This window comes from Platichthys flesus, chromosome 9 (assembly GCF_949316205.1).
Source record: "Platichthys flesus chromosome 9, fPlaFle2.1, whole genome shotgun sequence".
In the NCBI taxonomy this organism is placed as follows: domain Eukaryota; kingdom Metazoa; phylum Chordata; class Actinopteri; order Pleuronectiformes; family Pleuronectidae; genus Platichthys; species Platichthys flesus.
In genome coordinates, this window is record NC_084953.1 from 26145185 (window position 1) to 26166894 (window position 21710).

Genomic DNA, 21710 nt, shown 5'->3' on the forward strand with positions numbered 1-21710 from the left:
TTCAAGCTGATGATACTTGAGTCTCAAACCAGTGTGAAGTTCGGGTATTTTGTTATGTTTTTTCACAACCAAACCTTGTAGTGAAAAAAAACTCTCAGAGGGCTGAAAATCATCTCATGAATGTGAGAAACAAGTTGTAAAAAGCTATGCTCTTTGCCTTTGTATTAATTACCCAGAAATTCCACAACATCCAGAGTCAGGAAAAGGTTTTACTCTTCCCACAAAACCCCCAAGTTACGTTACGACTCAAATGCCTGAAAGCTTGCCTTCTACAGTATCTGTGCATGACAATTATGCTATAGCTAAAGTTGGGGAAAGATTGTGATAATTGAAGATATACTTTTTTTTATGTGCATTCATATTTACAGATAACATTTACAGATCGAGAGAAAAATTATGATAAATGAAGAGGTGGACATTATTGCAGGTCTGAGAGGACGTGAATGCTGGTCTCCAGGGCCATGATGAAAAACAATAAAACAGTCTGAACCAGTGATTCTCAAACTGTTGGGTCCGCCCCACCGGTGGGGTGTGGAGGCATATCAGGTGGGGCGCGGGACCGGGAGGGTGATCCCGGGTTCCAACCATCTATGGTTCCAACCATACACGGAAGCGCGCGGCCCTCAGCGCCGTGTATGGTTGGAACCCGGCATCACATTTCCCCCTCCCAGCTCTCTAGCGCACAGCCGCCTGGCATTACTTCACGCCGATAGACTTGACGCCGAAACCATCGTTGCAGGGCGCGAGGCTCAGCCGATGTGAATGGCACAATTGAGTAACAGAAAGGAGGCGCCCGGCTGGTGTGAACTGAAGAGGACCAGTTCATTGAGATGACATCTGACTCCAGCCTGAGGCTGAGGTTTACAGCAAAGATACTGAGTGAATTCTGGATTGGCGTGGAGAAGGAGCATCCACTCATAGGGCAGAGGGCTGGGAGGATTCTGCTTCCCTTTGCAACATCCTATCTCTGTGAGATGGGCTTTTCTGCTTTGGCCTCACTTAAATCAAGTACAGATCTAGGCTCAATATCGAAAATGGCATTATCAAGCTTAAAACCCCGTTTTGACAAGTTGTGCAGTGTAAAACAGTCTCATTGTGTCGACTGATACAGTTGACAAGACTTGAGTTCTTACATATTGACTTGCCCATATTTCTTGCCAAGTTTCTGCATGTGTTATTTTTGGTTGAACTTTATCATCTCGGAAACAAAGTGATTTTAATTTAATTAATTTTTTCTCTATTTTAGAAATAGCACGGACTGATGGAGGAATGTAGTGAATAATGTCACAAAAAGTTTTAATTGATTATCAGAAATTCCTGAAAGTGATGTGAAGTTAATGTTCATGTACATGTACATTTTATTTAAGTACAAAAGTTAAACTTGGCAAAGGTATTGCACTATTTTTTGTAAGAAGCACACAGACATGTAGCAAGTAGTGACACATTTCACAAACATTTATTTTAATTGCTTATCAGAAAAATTCCTGAAAGTGATGTGAAGTTAATGTGTATGTTATTTAAAATACGCAAGTTAAACTTGGCCTATTTTGTCATAATTTTGTTGGGGTAGGGGAGCGGGTGGGGCATGACAAATATTCTCGCTCATAAGTGGGGCATGACAGAAAGTTTGAGAACCACTGGTCTAAACCAACTGCGAGCCACAACATTTCCTCAGCTAACCACTGCTCTCTGGCTATCATGCATTTAGTAATGAAGAGGAGGCTGGGATGCATGTTGACTTCAAGACTTTTTTCAGTTTTAAATTAAACTTAAAACCTGAGAAAACAAAAGAAATGACATAATGATGGAATTGTAAAAACTAATTTCAATAGCCACAAACAGATCAAACGGGTTGATCTACCCAGATAACTTGCGAAGTCTAAAGCCAAGGGGTCAGTGAAGAACTCGCTGTCTGTGATCAAGTTTGTCGCAGAGTCAGCCCATTGATCAGCCACAGAACAAAACAGGAGATTGTCAAACAGAGCTTGGCTAATGAAAGTAGAGAATGTAGAGAAGCATTGTGGAAGGACTGTGTCACATAAACACGTCTGCATGTATGTCAAATGACCTCGACTCCCTGCCCAGCCCTTTGTATCACTGGTTGGAAGGCTACGTATGGACGGCCTTGCCTATCCTCAGATACGCATGTAGTCAACAGACGATTAGTAGATTGTAGGGAATCTACCAAAGAGTGTAGTGATGGGAAGTTCGGATCTTTTTACCATATCGGTTCTTTGAATCTCGTTCAGTAAAATGAACAAATCTCTTTTGGAGTCATTCGTTCGTTTCAACGGGGAGGGGGGGGGGGGGGGGGGGGGGGGGGGCAAACGATCCAAACGATCCAAAGACTCGTACCCGGCAGATGAACGAATCGTTCAACCCCCGACTGTGTTTTCCGATCAATGATTCGGTCATCTTCCCACAGAGTCTTCGGGGGACGTGTCGGCCACACAGAGCGAGCTCATCTCGCCGGTGACCGCGGTGCGGGCGGCGGACGGGGAAATCGCTCGAAAAGCAAGCCGAGCTCCGGGGCGGCGGGGCTCCAGAGCCCCCCGGTCACCTACATGCACATCTGCGAGATGGAGGTGTTCAGCATGGGGGTGTTCCTGCTGGGGACCGGAGCCTCCATACCGCTGCACGTCCACCCAGACATGAATGGGTATCTACGGAGCTCCTGATCCCCACGCTGCCAGCACATCCAGCTGGCCCGGCACATCCGCGGACACAGAGCTTAAACTGCTGTTGATACACTGACTATAACAACGCCGCATTCCTACACTTATAAAATGTAATTCAATGTGGAAGTAATCCAAGTATTCAGAATACGTTACTCAGATTTGTTAATGTAACGGAATACGTTACAGATTAAATTTTTGGGCATGTATTCTGCATTCTGTAACATAATACGTTTTGAAAGTATCCTTCCCAACACTGGAAATGTTAGACTTGAGAGTAGTAAGACACCTATATTTAAAAAAAAAAAATTCTCAAGATGGTAAATTTGCATGCAGGTTTTAAAAAGTGCATGCCTTGTGTTTATACTTACAATGACTTTGATTAAATTACTTAAATGCACACCGATTTGTTATTCTTGTTTCTGTAATTTGCAGTTAAATAAAAATGTGGGAAAGAATATTGTACAGTATCTAATATTGTGTTGGTCATATTTAAATCATTCATTACGTTTTTTTTGGGGGGGAAAGAGAGGATAAAATAAAAGAATCGCATATTAAATCTTAATCGCAATATTTGGGGGGAGGGGGGGGGGGGGAATCGCAATTAGATTATTTCCCCAAATCGTTCAGCCCTATTCACAAGTCATAATGACTGGTTCTGTTATTTTCACTTTACATTTACACTTACAGTTTAGTGCAGTGTAATGATTTCCCGTGATAATTAAATGCCAGTGTGACAATAAATGACAATTTAAAACCATACAAACTGTCATGTTTTACTGGATATAATAGAGGAGGTTTTCTTAAAAAAAATATGATCTGCCACACAAAAGCTGTCAGTCATGGCTGCTTTTTAACACGCGAAAGGGAATGAGGTAACTGTTTCCTCTTCTGAGCCTATGGAGGTCACGTGGAAAAGGATCCAAAGACTCGTACCCGGCAGATGAACTCTATTTTGCTCTAATTTGCACATGGAAGAATAAGGAGTTAGAGTGATATGAGACTTGTTTGGTGTGATTCATAGTGCTGCTATGTACTTCATCTAAGCTCAAACCCAACACTGTAATAATACAAACATTAACAAAGGATATGGACCTCGTTGGACCAATTGACCATTGTATTTAATAGTTTTTCTTTTGAGTAGTTTTTCCATATTGTTGAGGGTTAAGGACAGAGGATGTCACATCTTTTTAAAGCTCTATGAGACAAATTGTGAATTGTGAATATGGGCTATACAAATAGAATTTGATCGATTGATTTAGTTACAGTTTGCAGAACTGTATTGGACACAATCTTGAAGCACCTATGGAGCAGTTGGAACAGGACCACAAGTGTTTATGATGAAGATGTATGGGAGGGATGTGTTTGGGCCTAAAAAACTTACAGTACAAAAGAACCCCTTGTTTTGGACAAATCTGACCCCAGCAGCTGTTCTTTGTGTATATTTTCGTGTATTAAACTTAAAATTGATAGTTGATCAGTATGTTGTTGATTTTAAATCAATCTCATCACACCAGGTTAACCTGGTCCATAAAAAGTTGTCTGTTCGAGTGTGATGTTTTTTTCAATGGACAACCTTGTTTATTACATATCAGAAGATCAGTCAGCTACACTCAATGGTAACTGAGGGACAGTGTATGAATGTGTTCTCTCTTTTATCCCAAAGAAAATATAAGGCTCCACCCAAAGTGTAAGAGGGATTTTAATCGTGTTTAGTCTTAGTCTACTTTTATGTTGATGGTTGGATGTGTTTTTAATCCGTTTTAGTGGTTTTTATTTTTAGATTTGTTTCATGGGCATTTAATTTTTGTGTTTTAATAATCAGTGTGGGTTGATTAGGAAGGGGAAGTAATATCTGTGTAAATTGAGCTATTAAATATATATATGATGTGTTTTCATCCCCCAAAGCATTTCCATAACTATATGCTGTGAACAAGTATTAATCCTTTTTCTTCTGAACACTACTTTTGTTAAAATGATGCATCTTTATCTTTCTACCTAAACTACTGTACTTTCCAGATTCCCTATAAACTCCAGCTCTCTACTGTAACTTAAGTTCAACTTATTCCAACTCAGGCCACAACTATGCATGGCATCCTCCCCCTCCTTTTCCTACCAGGGTTTTTCTGTTTTCTCCTTCGTTCCTGTTTCAACTGTACACTGGTGTATTCTCTTCACTAATGACTCATCAAAGGGTGCCATGGAGCAGAAGTGGCCATATACCAACACTCTTGATATTAATGTCATTACACACTATCAGATACATAGGTTGCTGTAAAGCATTCAATAACAAATTCTATCATTCAGGCACTCTGCTGATCACATATTATAACGGATGAAATGGGATGCAATAGTAATGGTGGATATACCAGCCTGTATCAGAATATTTGTGAAACATAGTTACTATCACATGCAACTTATACATGTAGCTTATTGATATTAGCTTATTAAAATGAAAAATCAAATCACAACCAAACACAAGTTTACGACTCTGTAGTTAACTTCAGGGTACATACACATTTTGACCAATGGATTTCCATGACTTTTAACCAAATTTCCATGACCGAACATTTTGTGAAATCTGTGTATTCGCAAAAAACTGACAATGTAGTATTCAAACTAACAATGAGAATTCCAAGGCATACAGTTTACCTTAAATTACACAAACCCAAGTATACCTGCTTATATTTTAGCGTATTTCTTTAAAAGCATATGAATTATTTAAAACTCAGCGTAAATGAACTAGGAATGGGCATTCGATTAAATTGTCTTAATCGATTGTTGGTAGAATTAATGCTCGATTTTCGATTAATCATTAATATTTTCATAGTAAATTAACTATTTATAGGCTATATTAAAATGCAGTGAAAATGGAAAAAATAAGCATGTTTCCTCATTGAGATCTTTATTCGAAGATGAAAAACTCTTGTGGCAGTTAAACTGGATCCGGTAACACTTGAAAATATCGCTGCTGTACTCTAAACTAAGCCCTGTTGGAAGCTAGCTGAATTTGACTGTTCTCGCTCTTTCAGTCAAGTTATTGTCACGCCCTAACTCCCGGAACCCCTCACACAGACCCGTGTCTGTCCGGGTTCGCCTCCGCGTGGACTGACGGTCCGTGTGCGGACATGAAGCCGGGCAGCGCAGGTAAGCTCCGGGTTGCTTTCTCCAACTGCTTACATCCTCGCTGTGCTGCGTTCAAGGCAACTCGGATATTCCGATGTCCTTTTGGGAGATTATTTTTTGCCATGGCTTTTCCAGGCCTGGAAAAACACATTTTAAAATTCCAAGACTTTTCCAGGTTTTCCATGACCGTACAAACCCTGTAACTTACTTAAATCTGTTCATTAGACATGTTAAATAAATGTTAACTTTTATAGCAATTACATATTAAAAACCACTTGAGGCATGTAAGCATATGCTTATGATGATAGATAAAGCAATAGATTTTGTTGTTGTGTAGTTTCAAGGTTAGTTACCTCTAGTTCAAGGTTAGCACCGATGGTTAAATTGTAGCCGGTTATCCGTAGCCTAAGCTAACCAGGCATCTAGAGCTCTGCTGCCGTCGCACAGCTGTCAGTCTTCACTCGCGCTCTTCGTCCTTGCCCATTGATTGGTTAGCCAGGAACTAGGAGGAGTCAGCACTGGCAAGATTGCGCCGGGGGAACACCTCCTAGTAGCCTCATTCTCACTCTGCAGAAACCAATGGGTGACGGAACCTCCGTCCATTTATATATACAGTCTATGGTTTAGCTATGAAAAGATTAAACCAAATTGATGAGAGCAGATCACTCCACAGTCTATAAAATCATTAGTCTCCTTGCAGATCTCTCTCTCTCTCTCTCTCTCTCTCTCTCTCTCTCTCTCTCTCTCTCTCTCTCTCTCTCTCTCTCTCTCTCTCTCTCTCTCTCTCTCTCTCTCTCTCCAGGTACTCCAGAGGGACACTTTAACAAGGTCTGGAAGAGGCCCAGCTCTTTGCATGTCAGACTCTGAACAAGTGCAAGTTTTCCACTCTTTCTCGCTCTCTCCCTGCCTCTCTGTTTCTGTGTCTCTCTCCCCCAGTGCCTGGCCCTCTCAGTGTAATCGGTTCCCCCCAAGTCGGCACGGCGTGCCGGCAGGAAACTCAGCCAAGTGGGCTTCCTGAGCAAGTGGGAGAGGAAGTGCAGTATTAGAGAATAAGGAAGGGGGTGTGGGTTTAAAAATACCCGCCTATATAAGCTGAAGTTGGAGCCCACTCTCTGTCTCAGTCTCACTTACTGCTCCGGCACTGCTCTGCCTCAGCCAGAAGCTCGTCTCCACACTCTCTCTTTCTCTCTCTCTCTCTCTCTTATACACATACACACACACACACAAAGAGAACAGCACTGCTTTCCTGCCGTGCAGAGGAAAGTGGAGAAGTCCAAGCAGGTGTTTCCAAGAAGTTTAACAAAGAGATAAACAATGTGTGTTGAGGAGAAGCCTCTGACAGAGGGAGAAATATCTGTTTTCAATAAGAAATCCAGGCTCCTAGCTGAAACACATCACCCTGATAATCCTCTGACAACTGATTATTTATCACTGTACGACAAATTGATTGCTCACTGATATTAGAGTGGTGTAGTATTGTGTGTGCTCCTGAGGTTCTGTGTTTATAGGGAGCAGTGCTGCGTTTAACATGTTTCGTAACCGTCACATGACACTGACTTCATACTCAATGGAAGAACATTTGTAGAGAAACTACTTTATACTAACTGTTTGCACTGATTTGCCACATGTATACGATACGTTCACCAACCTTTTGTTTTCTGGTTGAGACTAAGACTGCAAAACCCAATTATATAGTCCATATAATGTAATAAACCAGAGAAAAGAGGCAAATATTCACACAGGAAACACTTCAACCAGCGCAACAACAAAGAATTATACGAATTTTTAGCGCTACATTTAGCAATGTTTCTTAACCCCTCATTGCCTGAATTCATTTCCAATTATATGAAAAAAATATGATTTGTATTTTTGGCTGTCATACAGTTGCTTAATTAAGTGGAGATTGTTAGTTTCAATATGGCATATACAGTAGATATAAAATTAAGGTATGAGGCAAATTAGCGACATTAGGCATAACCTTAATTTAACTAATTTCCAGTCTCTGGTATTTTTTTGATGCTACTTTTGTTTGAAATTGAATAACAACATAAGTTTCTGTACAATCATTGCTGTTCCATCATCACAGTATTTCAAATACAGCTTAATACCTCAAAATAACTGAGCTGCACAGTCCCAAGGGGCTAGTATGTATTTTCCACTCCGACCACTAGATGGCGGCAGAGTGCTTCCTTGGTATGTATAGTATTTGCACCATCAAGCACAATCGTCACCTTGGCGGCATTAAGACCGGAATGGGGTTTGAAGCAAATTCGCGTCATTCGTCTACAAGGGGTTAATAAAAATGTGTTTTGATGATATCTATATTGAGATATGTGTGTTTATTTTTCAATATTTTCATTCCTGGTTAAAAAAAATTACCGCTAATATGTTTTCTAAACCCTATTTTCACAACCCTAATCTAAACCAGGAAGAACCATACAGAGAACTACAAATTGAATGGTGTTTCTGTACGTGTGTATGTGTAGTTCCCATCTTTTGTAGTTCAAGGGTCATCCCTGAGGAGCAGGAGCCATCCACAATTTTCCCAGTGACATAATGTTACTCCCGAGGTCAAGACCTTTACGATGATGTCTTTGCTTTTGTTCTACAACAAAGTTTACATTTCATCTTGATCCAAGCACAGGACATCTCAGGTGTACTTTCTCAGACCCCATTGAGGTCCAAGCTGGATCAAATCTGTCAAATCTGTTTTAAGAGGTATTTAATGGCCAGATATGGTCATCCGTTCCCAGACCAGCAGGTTCAGGAACATCTTATTCAGGCGGCTGTCACTCTGCTGAATCACCGTGGTGCATATGTATATTTTATATAAGGGTAAGGGTTAGATGAATGTCCGCCATGTTTTTTGTTTTCACGAAGAGAGAGAAGCGCATAGGTCACGTGTACCTAGCCTCCTGACTAACAATTTAGTGGAATTCATACGAATTCTATTGCATTACTTTTAGTAGCATTTCCTACGAAATTGTGATGAGACCAGCCTTACCAGCGAGTGACTGGAAGTTTTGCTTTGAAAATAATCATGAAATAATAATAAGGTTGCATAAAAATTTCAGCCAAAAAATTTTCACACAAGAAAGCAGTTGAGGTAGAGATGGATTTTCACACTTCCACTTAGCTTAGCATTGCCTATGTAAAGGGAGTTTGTTCAATTTGGAAACATGTGATATGCAGCCCTCCTCTTCCTCCTGGCAGAAAGAGGAGCTTTCACACTCAGTTTAATTATCTTTTTGGAAGCAAGGTTTCACTTTAATTAGACCAATTACAGTTACGTATATGATCAAGGTAATGTAAAACATATAAAATAATACCACAATAATTTTAGTTTTTTCATTGGTTCTTCAGCACCTGTGTCCTCAGGTTTAAACAGACGGCACTTGTAAGAACTTTTTCAGACAACACAACACATTGGCACCGCTATTGGGAGAACACCAGGGACAATAAAAGAAAATATTTACAATTGTGAAAATATGTATTGTTGTTAAAGGGATGATCAATAAGGTTGTGGCCTTAAGAGCAGGGGTCAATTTCAGAAAGCCTACATTCCTCCTACATTTACACACTTTAGGATGTCTTTGTCAGATTTGCCAATGATCTCCCTAATGACGGTGACCAGCCTTCCAAAACAGGGGTCATTCATTTCTCTCCGCCATGCTTGAATCAGGATTCCACTGTGAGGTATAACTAAAAGGCAGTGTTCACCTTTGATTTTCAATTACCAATATCAGAATATATATAAAATATCTGACTTATAAGGATAATGTGTCAATCTTGCTCCACCTGCATCCTCTCTATCCCAGGAGCTATGTTAATGTGTCATGACTTAACTTGCAGATCAGAGAGCGTACACCAATTACTTTAAACAATTTAGACTGTCAATTATTTGTAGGTTGTTGTAAAATACCTATGTATCAATACTTGTTTTTGGTTGTGCTTTCCATTGATTTTCCTCATATTCGTCCTCAAAAAAATTACTGTTATAGTTTTTTCCTTTATGGATTTTCTGACTGTGTAGGCCTCACTACAGCAACACTGTTACTTTATACTCCCCAGGGAAATGTATTTTTGGACATGGAAACGTGACATGAAATTGCAGAACAGAGGAGACAATCATTAATCTCAATAAACATTGTATACCTTATAAATATCATCAGTCACTGTATAATTGGGGACACTTTCACAGCGAACAGACATGCTGCATTTAAAAACATGTGTTTACTGCTTACTTTTTACTTTATATATATATATATATATTGTGTTATTGATCCCTGAGTGTGGACAATCAGTCACAAGACTAAAGTGCTTTAGCCAATCCTTCTGCTCAGTATTCCCCACTGAAAATGAGACACCAAACCTCAGTGAACCAGCATTACTCAATATATATCTTGTATTTTCCCAAATTTCAAAGAATGGCACACATGGCTGTAAAGGTCATGTGCTGGCAGCCTTGTTTTCGCAGCCTTGTTTTGCCATGATGTCAATCTCTCTCAGTCTATGCTGATGACACGGACCCAGGCGTTCACATGGAAGGACCTCTGAGGCTCACTCGCATAGAGAAACGTCCAGAAAGCCAGCCTGGATTCCCGTCCACATGGGAATACATTCATTCATCATAGTGTGAAAAGCCAGAACACAAAGACTCAGCCTCTCAAATGCGAATGGATGCACACATTTCCATGTAAAATCAAGTATGATGGTTTAATCTAAGCTTTAATTGCTGTCTGAATCAGCACATACAGCAAACAGTGCCTGTCCACAAATCTCAATCTTGCCTTCAGGAAACGTGAAAAGGTAACTGGGGTCGACTGAATAAACAGTGCACTCCTGCTACGAGCCTGTGTTCACTATGTATTCAGTTTTAGCCACAGCACCATCAAAATGAACACGGGTGACTCCTAGCCCACTTGGGTGATTACTGATTAATCCACTGATTCATGGTGTGTATGGAAAAGGAGAAGACAGGAAGAGCAAGCTGGAAATGAAAGTGGATGAGTTATTTGTGATGACATGAGACACGGAGAAGGAAATAGAGGAAGAAGACTACATTCTGCTGAGAGCAGGGTGCCAGAGTTAGCGAGCTGTTTCTTTGCATCTGGTGAACAACTGCTGAAGCATTTTATCATTATCAAAGGCATTGCAGCACTGACTGTGGCAGTGACTGATATAAACTAATGGCATGTTCTGTCAGTGAAAACCTGAAGAGAAGAATAAGAATCAGTCAGGATCTATCACCTGCTACAGCTCCAGTTCTGCCCCTGCTTTCAAGTAAAGACAGACAATACAAATGTTCATTTGGATTTAAGGTTACAGATTCATATCCTCTAGATGATGTTTGCCTGTTCGCTTTAACTGAACATGGCATCAGGATCAGGGAGAGTAATAGACTGCAGGCTGTTAAGTAAGTGCAAACAATCTTAGTATTGAAATGTGCCTCAAATTTTGTGCACAGCTGTAATATTTTAGGCTTTTTATTAGCAGCATTACATTTTAGTCATGTAATACTCAGTAAGGAATAATGTTATTATCACTATATATATTCGTAGCTTAAAGTAAAGAGAAAAAATGCCAATATTTTTTCAATTTGCATGGGTCCAATACGAATTCTGTCATGACAACTTTCCAATTGCCAGGGCCCATAAACGAACGTATGTACAAGGAGCACAAATTCCTCAAAGCTCCCTAAATAAACTTCAGTTTTAAATCAGGAAAAATGCTTTGATAAATAACACAACTTGCCTACAATCTACAAACTCTAAACACCAGATTTATTTTGAATGTTGAAATTTGAAGTTGAAAACCAGCATGGAAACACATAGGGAGCCCATTGCTTACTTGATGCTTTCAGGAACAGTGCTAGGGTGTGGCAATTTACATTGTAATTATTATTCAATGTGCTTCTCGTTGGCTAAACACAATAATCCAAAGATAAACATTTAGCCTGTTTCACAGGTAAACTGACCTTTATTGTAGTAGTCACAGGTAAAATGACTTCTGAGGCCACAGTCGTACAGATTCCGGGCTATCAGGACTAACACCTCGCACCACCTTAACAGTTTTATCCCCATGGCAGTGGGGCTCACAAACAAGACCCCTGCATCACACTGACTCTGCCCGACCCCCTGGGCACATCATTTATCTCCATAACTTATTGTCTCTTACTGTATTTATTCTCTTACTGTATATATTGTTGTTTTGTTTTTATGTAAAGTCCATCAACCACACCATTGGCAATAAAAATAATTCTGATTCTGAATCTGAAGATGTTAGCATGTATAAGACATAAAATGCAAGTACTGGGGAGTTGTGAGAAAATATAACAGTGGTTGTTCCAGTCTGAAAAGCCTTGAGGAATGTCAGACCACTGATAAGTTTGCTAAAATGTCTGGCTGTTTAGCCGCTTTATGCAGTCAGTACAGCTGAATGTATGAGTGGATCCCAAACTGATCTCTGAATCATCTTCTGTCAGGACAATACTGGAAATGTCATCGTATTTTGTAACCACACTGAGCCTTTGATCACATGATTTACTGAGCCTACTGTCTGTTAACCTGTTTATCTGTCGCTGGCGATATAAACTAGTACATGTGTGTGGAGTCATTTACCAAGACTTTTTTCGTTACATGTCAAAAGTCATACATTCTGCAGATGTAGTAACAGTTAGCAGGTGTAGCTTCAGCCACCAGCAAACAGCATCTACCTCATCATGAACCATAATAATAAAAAACCAGAACTGTAACATTTGATACCGAATACAATCTACTCTTTCCGAGATATGGACAGACCTTTTTGAGGGGCAAGGGCTCAAGTGAGAAAAAGTGCACTTCTAATAAACATTTATTTAAAAAATAATTTTAAACATAAAGTTTAATTTCTTACAACATCTCTAACTTACGTAAAAAATTATTTTATTACCCTCACACTATTGTTAAATACTAGACAGTTCACATAGAGAAAATGGTCTACTTTGGTATTCACTAGATTTTTCACAAGAGCAACAACAAGGAAACACTGATGCATCTTGATGTTTCAATGTTCAACTCTGATTCAACCCATATGGAAAAGATATAGATAAATCTTATAAAATGTGTATGTCTTCTGTCTGAAAGTTGTATGTAAAGCATACAACAGTGAAACCAGATATAAGATCCTTAGTAAATTTGAACAAAATGAAACTTGTATGATTTGGGTATTTATAAGAACAATATATGACAGTAATGTTGCATACAATATCCTTAGTAGGAAAATGTAATATCAAACTTATATAAGTTGGACAATCATCAGTGAAACTAAACTGTTGCAAACATTATAGAAAAAACTTACAAAATGTACTTGTGGTGCCACAAATGTGAGACATTCAAATAAACAACATGATTTGACAATGAAATTACAGGGAAATCACGAGTCGACTAAAAGCAGGTTTTCATGCAAAATATTGTTTAACATTTTAGGAGCAATTATAAACAATCATATTCATTCCATTCTTGTTGTAGAAATATTTTAAATTTTGCACAAGATCAGCAGATTACATTAGAATAAGAATTGAATTTGGTACAATAGAAATTTGGACAAATATTTCCTTTTCTGCTCAGAAACACAACAGCAATAACTCCACCTTCACAGTTAACACTCAATCATTTACAGTAATACATATTCAGTAGCCGACATACGATTGAGTGGGACTGTGGACACTGTATGTACATACATGGTCTAACTATCAGAGTGGCATTTATGGCTTTGTGAAAGCCTGTGGGAAAGTGAACAGTTGACATGTAGTTCAGTTGAGTTCTGATTATAGAACCTCTGGCCAACTTCTGCACTGTACAATTGCCATATTTTCCTATGGCATATACACTTTCATCACCCATGTCAATAAAGTGTGAGACTGTAAAAATACTTCCATCCTTCAAAGGCACAACAGAGTTGTTTCTTTGTTTTATTTTGCTGTAGGTATGACCATGAACAACACCACCATTTACAGCAATTCTCTTGTAGTAACTCACCACAGAGTTTGTGGGAACCTCTCTCACTGTGTGGAGAGCAGCTTGGTCACCAAGAGATATTAATCTCACATTTGGTGGACGAAGGGCAGTCACCTCAGTCAACTTTTTATACATCTTGACATGCTGGTTTCCCTGTCTCATTACATTGCAGAAATCTTTAACTTCTGCCGATGCATTTGTCAAGAATTGCTTTGCTAAACAGGGGAAAGCACGGGATAATGCCACTTGTTTGCATATTTGTTGTGGAACAGCTTGACTACTTTTTACTTGTTTCAGGAGGTACCCGTTGAAATCTTCAAACATGAAGGCTGAGTGAGCCCACAGAGGACCCCAGTGTACAACCCTTTTGCTTAAATGCAGTAGTGAATGAACATTGAATGTCATGTGCTCTTTCCCATACAGAGACTGCACACCTCCAACAAAGTACACTAATGCGTCATGTGCATGATTTATCAGCTCAGCATTTAATTCAGACCCCAACAGAATGCTTATGCCCTCTATCAGTAATGCCCAATGAGAGTGATACCTCTGTGGAAGTATGCCTTTCAGAACTGGCAAGCTGTAGTACAAAAGCCAGTGCTGCCACTCATGGGCTTTCCAGAATTTGCGTTCTATTACAGATCTTGGAACTCGAGCAACAATACTTGGAGGTTTAATAGACAAGAGGTGTCTGTCAATGATGGCTGTTTGTACACCAATATACCATGGCTCAGAACTGCTTTTAGAATCCATCCATAAAGTCGCCATGTATCTGCACACACCAAGCAACACACAGTGCATGTAGTCAGGGACCATCCCATTGATTAGATCAAACAATGGTAAATCTGCAAGAGCAGATGAGCCCTTTATGCCCAATATGGTCTTCCCTTCTCTTTCAGCTATTTGTCCTATTTTTACTGTGGTTTTATGATTTCTGTCACTTGGCTTTTCATCTGGACATGCATAAACCCTTGTTCTTCCTTTTCCTTTCCTTGTTTGCATCCCAGGGTGAAGGCAGACTCCACAGCCATACTCACCATTAAACTGCTTAAAATTCTGTAGTAATGGCCTTGCAACTGCATCACACACACAGCACAATGTGTGCACTTTTATGTGTCTCAATGACTGGTCACTAGGATGCTGCCACTCAAAACCAGCTTGAGAAAGATTGGCACACTCCTCAACAAATGGTTTAAAGAAGCAGGACATGTCTGGCTTCTTGGATCCAAACCACAAACAACATAAAAGTATATGTTTATCCCTACTCTCAGGTGGTATCTCATTAACACAGCATAATATTGGCCAAATACTAAATTTGGAGGACTGAAAAACTGGTACACCATCACAGTTGAATGTAAGAGACAGAAAATCCTCTTTACAGTTATTTTTCAAAGTCTGATATAAGGTGCCATCACATATGTCATTTATTACATGCTTTGTACCGGGATCAGCACAAAAACATAGATCATGCATACCCTGGTTCTCAAGAATGTCTTTCAGCTGATCCTTCAATGGCATGTGAATAAAGATATGTCCTTCCTGTAAACTGGCTTTCACTGTCATGAATGAGGAACATGACACACATTTGAGTGTTTCTTCCAGAGATTGTGAAGAACCAATGTACTTAGTACAAACTCTACAGTAATGGTGTCGTTCAAACTGATGTGTAATACCAGCTAATGGTTTCTCCAGAAAATACTTGCTTGTTGGAACTGCACTAGTCCGAGCAGAATGCAATTTGAGCAGTTTCAGCAGGTCTTCTATTAATACACCTGTTGTGTTGTGTCTCAATGCAAAGGAGAGAATCGAGATGATGCTTTGCTCTTCTGTTAGTCCATGGGAGGACTGGACATCATCAACTTCTTGAGGAACATTGTCCTAAATGATAGAAAGAGAAGCACTGCATTGAAACTGATCAGGTTTCCCTTGTTTTGCTCATAACCTTGTTTTGGCAGACTGCACTTAGTATGGAAGATAAACACAAGCTACAACACATGAGAAAGAGAAAAAAAGGGGATGGATAGAAGTGTATACGTTAATAAACTGCAGAATATGTTACAGTTTGTCTAATGACAAATTAATCTAATGTGTAATCAACCTCATATGTAAATGCTTAAGTTTTGTCTCACCTGCACCATGGTGAAAGGTTCTGCTCTTTGTTCTTGTCTTTGGCTGCCACCTTCATTGTTTTCCTGAAAAGGACAGAAATTAACAACTCATTAAAGAGAGAGAGGGATAGAGGTGGAAAAGATTATATGACACTGCAGTTTTGTCTCACCTGTGGCACTGTGAGTGGTTCTGCTCTCTCCTCTTCTCTCTGGCTATCATATTCATCACTTTCCTAAGAATGATACAAAGAAACAACATAGATAATTGTAATTTGACTGTAAGAGTAAGCAACAGAGGTAGAGTTGTCTAATATTGTAGTTTTGTCTCACCTGTGGCACTGTGAGAGGTTCTTCTCTCAGCTCATCTCTTTGGGTGGTATCTTCACTTTCCTGAGAGGAACATCATTTATTGAATAGATAAAATAATTAGAGATTGGATCTAACAGTGACCTAATTCATGGAATGGATATTGGACTGACGGCACAGAGCCACTATGGGCGGCTGGAGAGAAGCCGAGCTCACTTGAAGACATCTGTGAACTCTACATCTCTCTCTTCTACACTGTGATGTATCAGTGTAGAAGAGACTTGGTGTGCACAGAACAACATAAGAATGAAGGGATGACGTCAACTTATAGCCTGGGCACCTATATTCAGATTTTAAAAGCCATGAGAAAAAGGTTACATAAATAAATATGTAAATATGGAAGAGAGAGAGGGGAGGTTGTATAATCCTGAAATTTATTTCTCACCTGCTGTGGTACTGTGAGAGGTCCTGCACGCTGCTCTTCTCTCTGGGTATTATCTTCATCATCATCCTTAAAATGGTATATCAAGAACTCGTTTCACACAGCTCCCCAGGAAACAATTACAATGCAGTTTTTCTCCCTTTCCATATTGTTAACTGGTTGTTTTTGAACCACAATAAGATAGTGCTTTGTTTATGAGTTAAAAACAGTTCATTTTCTTCTTCTAGTCAACGTTTCACATTTACTCTAGTAACATTTTGGATAACTTAAATATAACAGAAATATTATGAAGTGCATTTTAGGTTTTCAAATACTGGGATTTCCTTCTCACAACAAATGCACAGAATTCACACTTCATGTGGCAAACATCATGTAGGCCATTATGTTACCACTGTAATTCGTGCTCATTGAGAATACATGCACCTAAGTGTATGAAGTTTCATACTTTTCATACTTTTGTGCAAAAGTGACACTTCAGTTTACATTGGTACACATAACCTTGACTCGGGATTGAATGATTATAGTGCAGTGAGAAACAGCTCACCTTACATTGACTATTGTTAGCTGATAAACAGAGAGGACAAGAGATAAATTGCACTTACATGTTGTTGCGCGGTGTGCTCCCCGCTGTCACACAAAGCTCCGTGGATTTTCCTAATGAAACAATGGAAAGTAACTAGTAACGATAACTGTAACGTTAACGTCACTTATGCGCTGCAGAGAGCGTGCATATACCTTTTTTTCCATCTCGTCAAAGTCCGTGTAGGAACGTTTCTCCGCAGCCAGTCTCTTTCTGTTGTGTTAGGTCTTACGACTTTTCTTTTCGGCATGTTTCTAAAGTAACAGAGGCCAGTTCGACGATCGGTTTACCATTTCACCCAGGAAGTTAAAAGTTAGTTTTTATCCCTGAGAGCGCCGATTTGCTGGGAGTATCAGGATACGTCCAATCAAAGACAGCGTAGGGCGGGTCGTGCCCATCATGCCGGTCAGAGCGAAGGTGTACCTGTCAGCTATCAACGCGAGGCCTTGGCACATCACGCGAGAGTGCGTTATTTTAACGGTTGTGGGTTGACGGTTGATATTTGGCGGTTGATGCTCTCTCTGGATATCATCATCGCCCGATGGATACACTGCATACATATGAACCTCCCGTTAGTGGTAAGTACATTTACGTATTTTGCGTACATCGGATTTTCTGTTTATGTAGCGTTTGCTAAGTGATAGTTAGCTTAATGCTAAAACACATTAAACCAATGAAATGTGGGAATTCTCAGTTTAGAAGGCAGAATTGTGCATATGAAATTTCACTTGCCTAAACCTACAGATACCCTGTAAAAAATGTTTTTTTTCAAAAGAAAAGAAAAAAATGATGGTTAGATAGTGTATTCGTCATATATTGCTTAGCTAAGCAATAATTACCTTATGTTTCACTACAGAACACATGGAGAGGAAGTTTGCAGTGGTGCAGTGGAGTGAAGGGGAGGATTGTGGGAAGCTCAGTGAAGTAAAAACTGATAATATACGGAGGTACGATGATTCCAAGATGGACCAACATGGGAATCCCATCTCCACCTACTCAGCCGTTATCGAATTGCGCCATGGGAAGAAACAGCGTGGAGGGTGGCCCCACTACCGGGCCACTGTTATATTTGTCAGTGGTAAGTTAATGTTGCTATGGTTCAAAGTGAAGATTGTCCTCTCTACATAACCTGACAATAGGCTTCTAAAGTTAGACAGGGGACATTTTGTGCTTTCTTTCCTTGCTAGTTGGATAAATACTTTCCAACAAATGTTTTGCAGTTTACATGATGAATAATTAGCTTACAATATTATTGGTGGTAAAGTCAAGTCAAAATATGATCCCTATTTTTATAAGCCAACTTTTGATTTAAAATATAACACATTTTAATGGAACTCATTATTTGCAACATTTTTGACACCATTTTATCATGTATAAGCAACTGCTCTACAAAATGATTATCTGCACAACTTTCCTTGTCTCTAAGTGAATGCATGGACAACACTACAACACAGTAATCTCGTGATGTTAACCATAGTTGTAGTACTCTGTAGCTGTGGTTCCTACTTTTAAGTACCCTTAAACTGACACAAATTAGACCACAAACACCTGTCTGATGTCTGATAAGATTTTTCTTATACATGTTTGTTAGTACACAAAGCTTATTAAACATTAACCAAAGTTTCATATGGATGGGAATATAGTAAAATATTAATTATTATTTTTTGCAAACCCCATCGTGTGAACCACAGCTCTACACAGCACATACTATATTGTTATGCTGACAGTGTCATAACCTGGTGATACAAAAAGTGCTTTAGAGTATTAAGCAGTTTGCCATTAAATCTGTTTGTTTGCATTCTTCCTTTGATCTCTAGTTACTCGTTATGAGGCAACCCGTAAACTTAATGCACTGTTGAAGGAAAATGAACCTGCAGAGCTGACCAAGAGGGTACCAGTCCGCCCTCAAAAATATCAGGATGATCCAGATGACTCGGATCCAGATGACACTCTTCTGACTCAGTCATTGCAAGTCAAGGTGACATCTATTTTCCTATTTTGAGGTGACCAAGTTTTTCAGTTGTATCATGTAAATCGAATGTCAGATTCTCTCTCTCTCTCTCTCTCTCTCTCTCTCTACCCAGAAGTCAAAGGATCTCACAAGGAAAGACCCTGCAGAGGAATTCCTTGCAATGTACAGTGATTCACCGCCCTCAGTCATTCATCATGATAAAAGTCTGCAAAAGACAGTGGTTGAATTAAAGCGGGAGATCCAAGACCTGAAAGAAGAGAATGCCAAGTTGAGGGAATTGCTTGTCCAAGGTATCACTTCTTATCAGTTATTTAACAATTAGACAACCAAAACACTTAAAAAAAATCACTTTAGCCTACTTTACATTGTAACTAATTGTTTGCGATCTGCTGTGGATAGATGTGCCTGAACTCCTAAAGACCATGAAGAATGTAATTGATTTGGCTGAACCTCCTAAGAGATCCAGTTTAGAGCTGACCACACCACGACTGCCCCCCCAAAGTTCTCCGCAGTCCAGGCCTGGTTCATCATCTGCAGATTCACTGCTGTCCCTCCCCAGATCTTCACCGTCCAGCTCCACATCAGAATCTGTCATTCCATCATCCAAGGTAATTGATTTTTAAAGAATAAATAAATACAGTGCATAAATTAGATTTACTGCCTCTCAGATGTACATGTATTTTTGTTTTAATGTCTTCAGTCTCTAGGGGTGAGCAAATTATATTTGAACCCTAAATACTCGTCATGTCTCCTTGTGTAAATAGGTGGAGATCCATCCTGGGAGTGAAGTCATGGTAGAGAAACTGGCGTGGGCCTATGCAGTCAATGCAAATTCGGCTACAGTATTTGTGAGGCATCTGCTCTCAGCAGTCTTCCCAGTGGAGATACTGCTGGTGAGCAATCTTCGAGGGGGAAAACGAGGTAGAGGAGATGCTCGTCTACCTCTGGACAAAAGTAAACTGGATGCTATCTACAGTAAGTTTTCAACCTTTTATGGTGTGTGTTTTGACAATAGTCCATGCTTTTTTGTTGCTGATTTCAGACGAGGAATATGTATGGAGTCATACACCATACCAGCATTCTACATTGGCAGACTTTAGTGGCAGTTGTGTTAAATGTTATGAGAGGAGAACATATCTACACAACATTTATATGTATAACTGTTAATGAAAAAATGCCTCTGTCAAATAGAAGAACCTAATTCATAGAATACTGTCTGATCTTCGTTTTCTTTCTTTATATGCACCGGTAATATTGGTCCTCACATGACATGCTATTGTAGGCTACTACTTTCTCTGCTGTTTCAAGTGCCTCTTAAATCTTTTTTTTTTTTTTTTTTTGTCGAACAGCAAATAAACAAATGAACACATTTAGGAAAATACGTTTTTTTCAGTCTGAAATATCATCTTGCATTTGATAGAGGCATTTCTTTATCAAAGGTCAAACAGTGTGACGTATTTCCTTTTAGTTAAATTCTCCATGTATCTCCAATACAGTGCAATAGAGCCAGCACCCTTAGACATTAATATAATGTCATGATGCTTTTTTATTGGTTGCTTCAAGATCAATAATTGTACTGTTATTCTTTTCCATTTCCCCCTATTCTTGTGTTCATAATATATAGGTGCAACGCTTGAGAGGTGGCCTGGGACCCAGCCCTCCAGCATTGGCAGCACAATCAACGCCAAGATCACAGAGCTCCGTGCCAAAAGTAAAATGGTTTCTGTTACAACACCCCCTTAAAACCACACCACAATCATTATCCACCTGGAAGTAACTGTTACTGTTACAGGGTCACATTTGTAGCCAGGTTTTACCTGTTAGAGGGAAATTATTTTAAGTGGGCAGGTTTTTATCCCTCCCTAGTTTTGCCCATGTTGATGTTCACTATAATATCAGTTCACTGCAAATAAAGTCCATTAAATAAAAAGTTTGTCTAACAGCCATTTTTTGCAGCATTCGAATATTGAAAGCATTTATAGACTGCAGTTATGTAGCTGGAATGGTAGAAAGTATCATTGCAGTAGTAAAGGGACAAATTAAGTTTCGTCACTTTCATATGTGAGTTACATGTTTCTTATGATAGAAACTTATATGAAGCTGTATGAAATAATTAATACAAAAAGTATGTAATTTTGTTAATTGTATTGCAAATTTCATAGGCTAACTTCCCTTAACATACAAAAAATCTATATGTAATGGTACATATTCCTATATGTTTTTATAGAGATGTTTATTAGATGCCATTTAATATACCTATATGAAACATATAAAGACAGTATAATTTCCCTGGAAAAAATATTCACTTTACATACAGAAAACCTACATGTAGTGGTATTTGTTCATATATGTAAAGTATATGTCTTTATAACATATATATGTCTTTAGTAAAAAAAACTGCAAAAATTAAATGAAACATGTATGAAAAACATACTTTGATGTGTGCTTTCCTTATTTTCCACATACATGGTTCTCACATGATTCTTATGCAATTCTTTTATTAT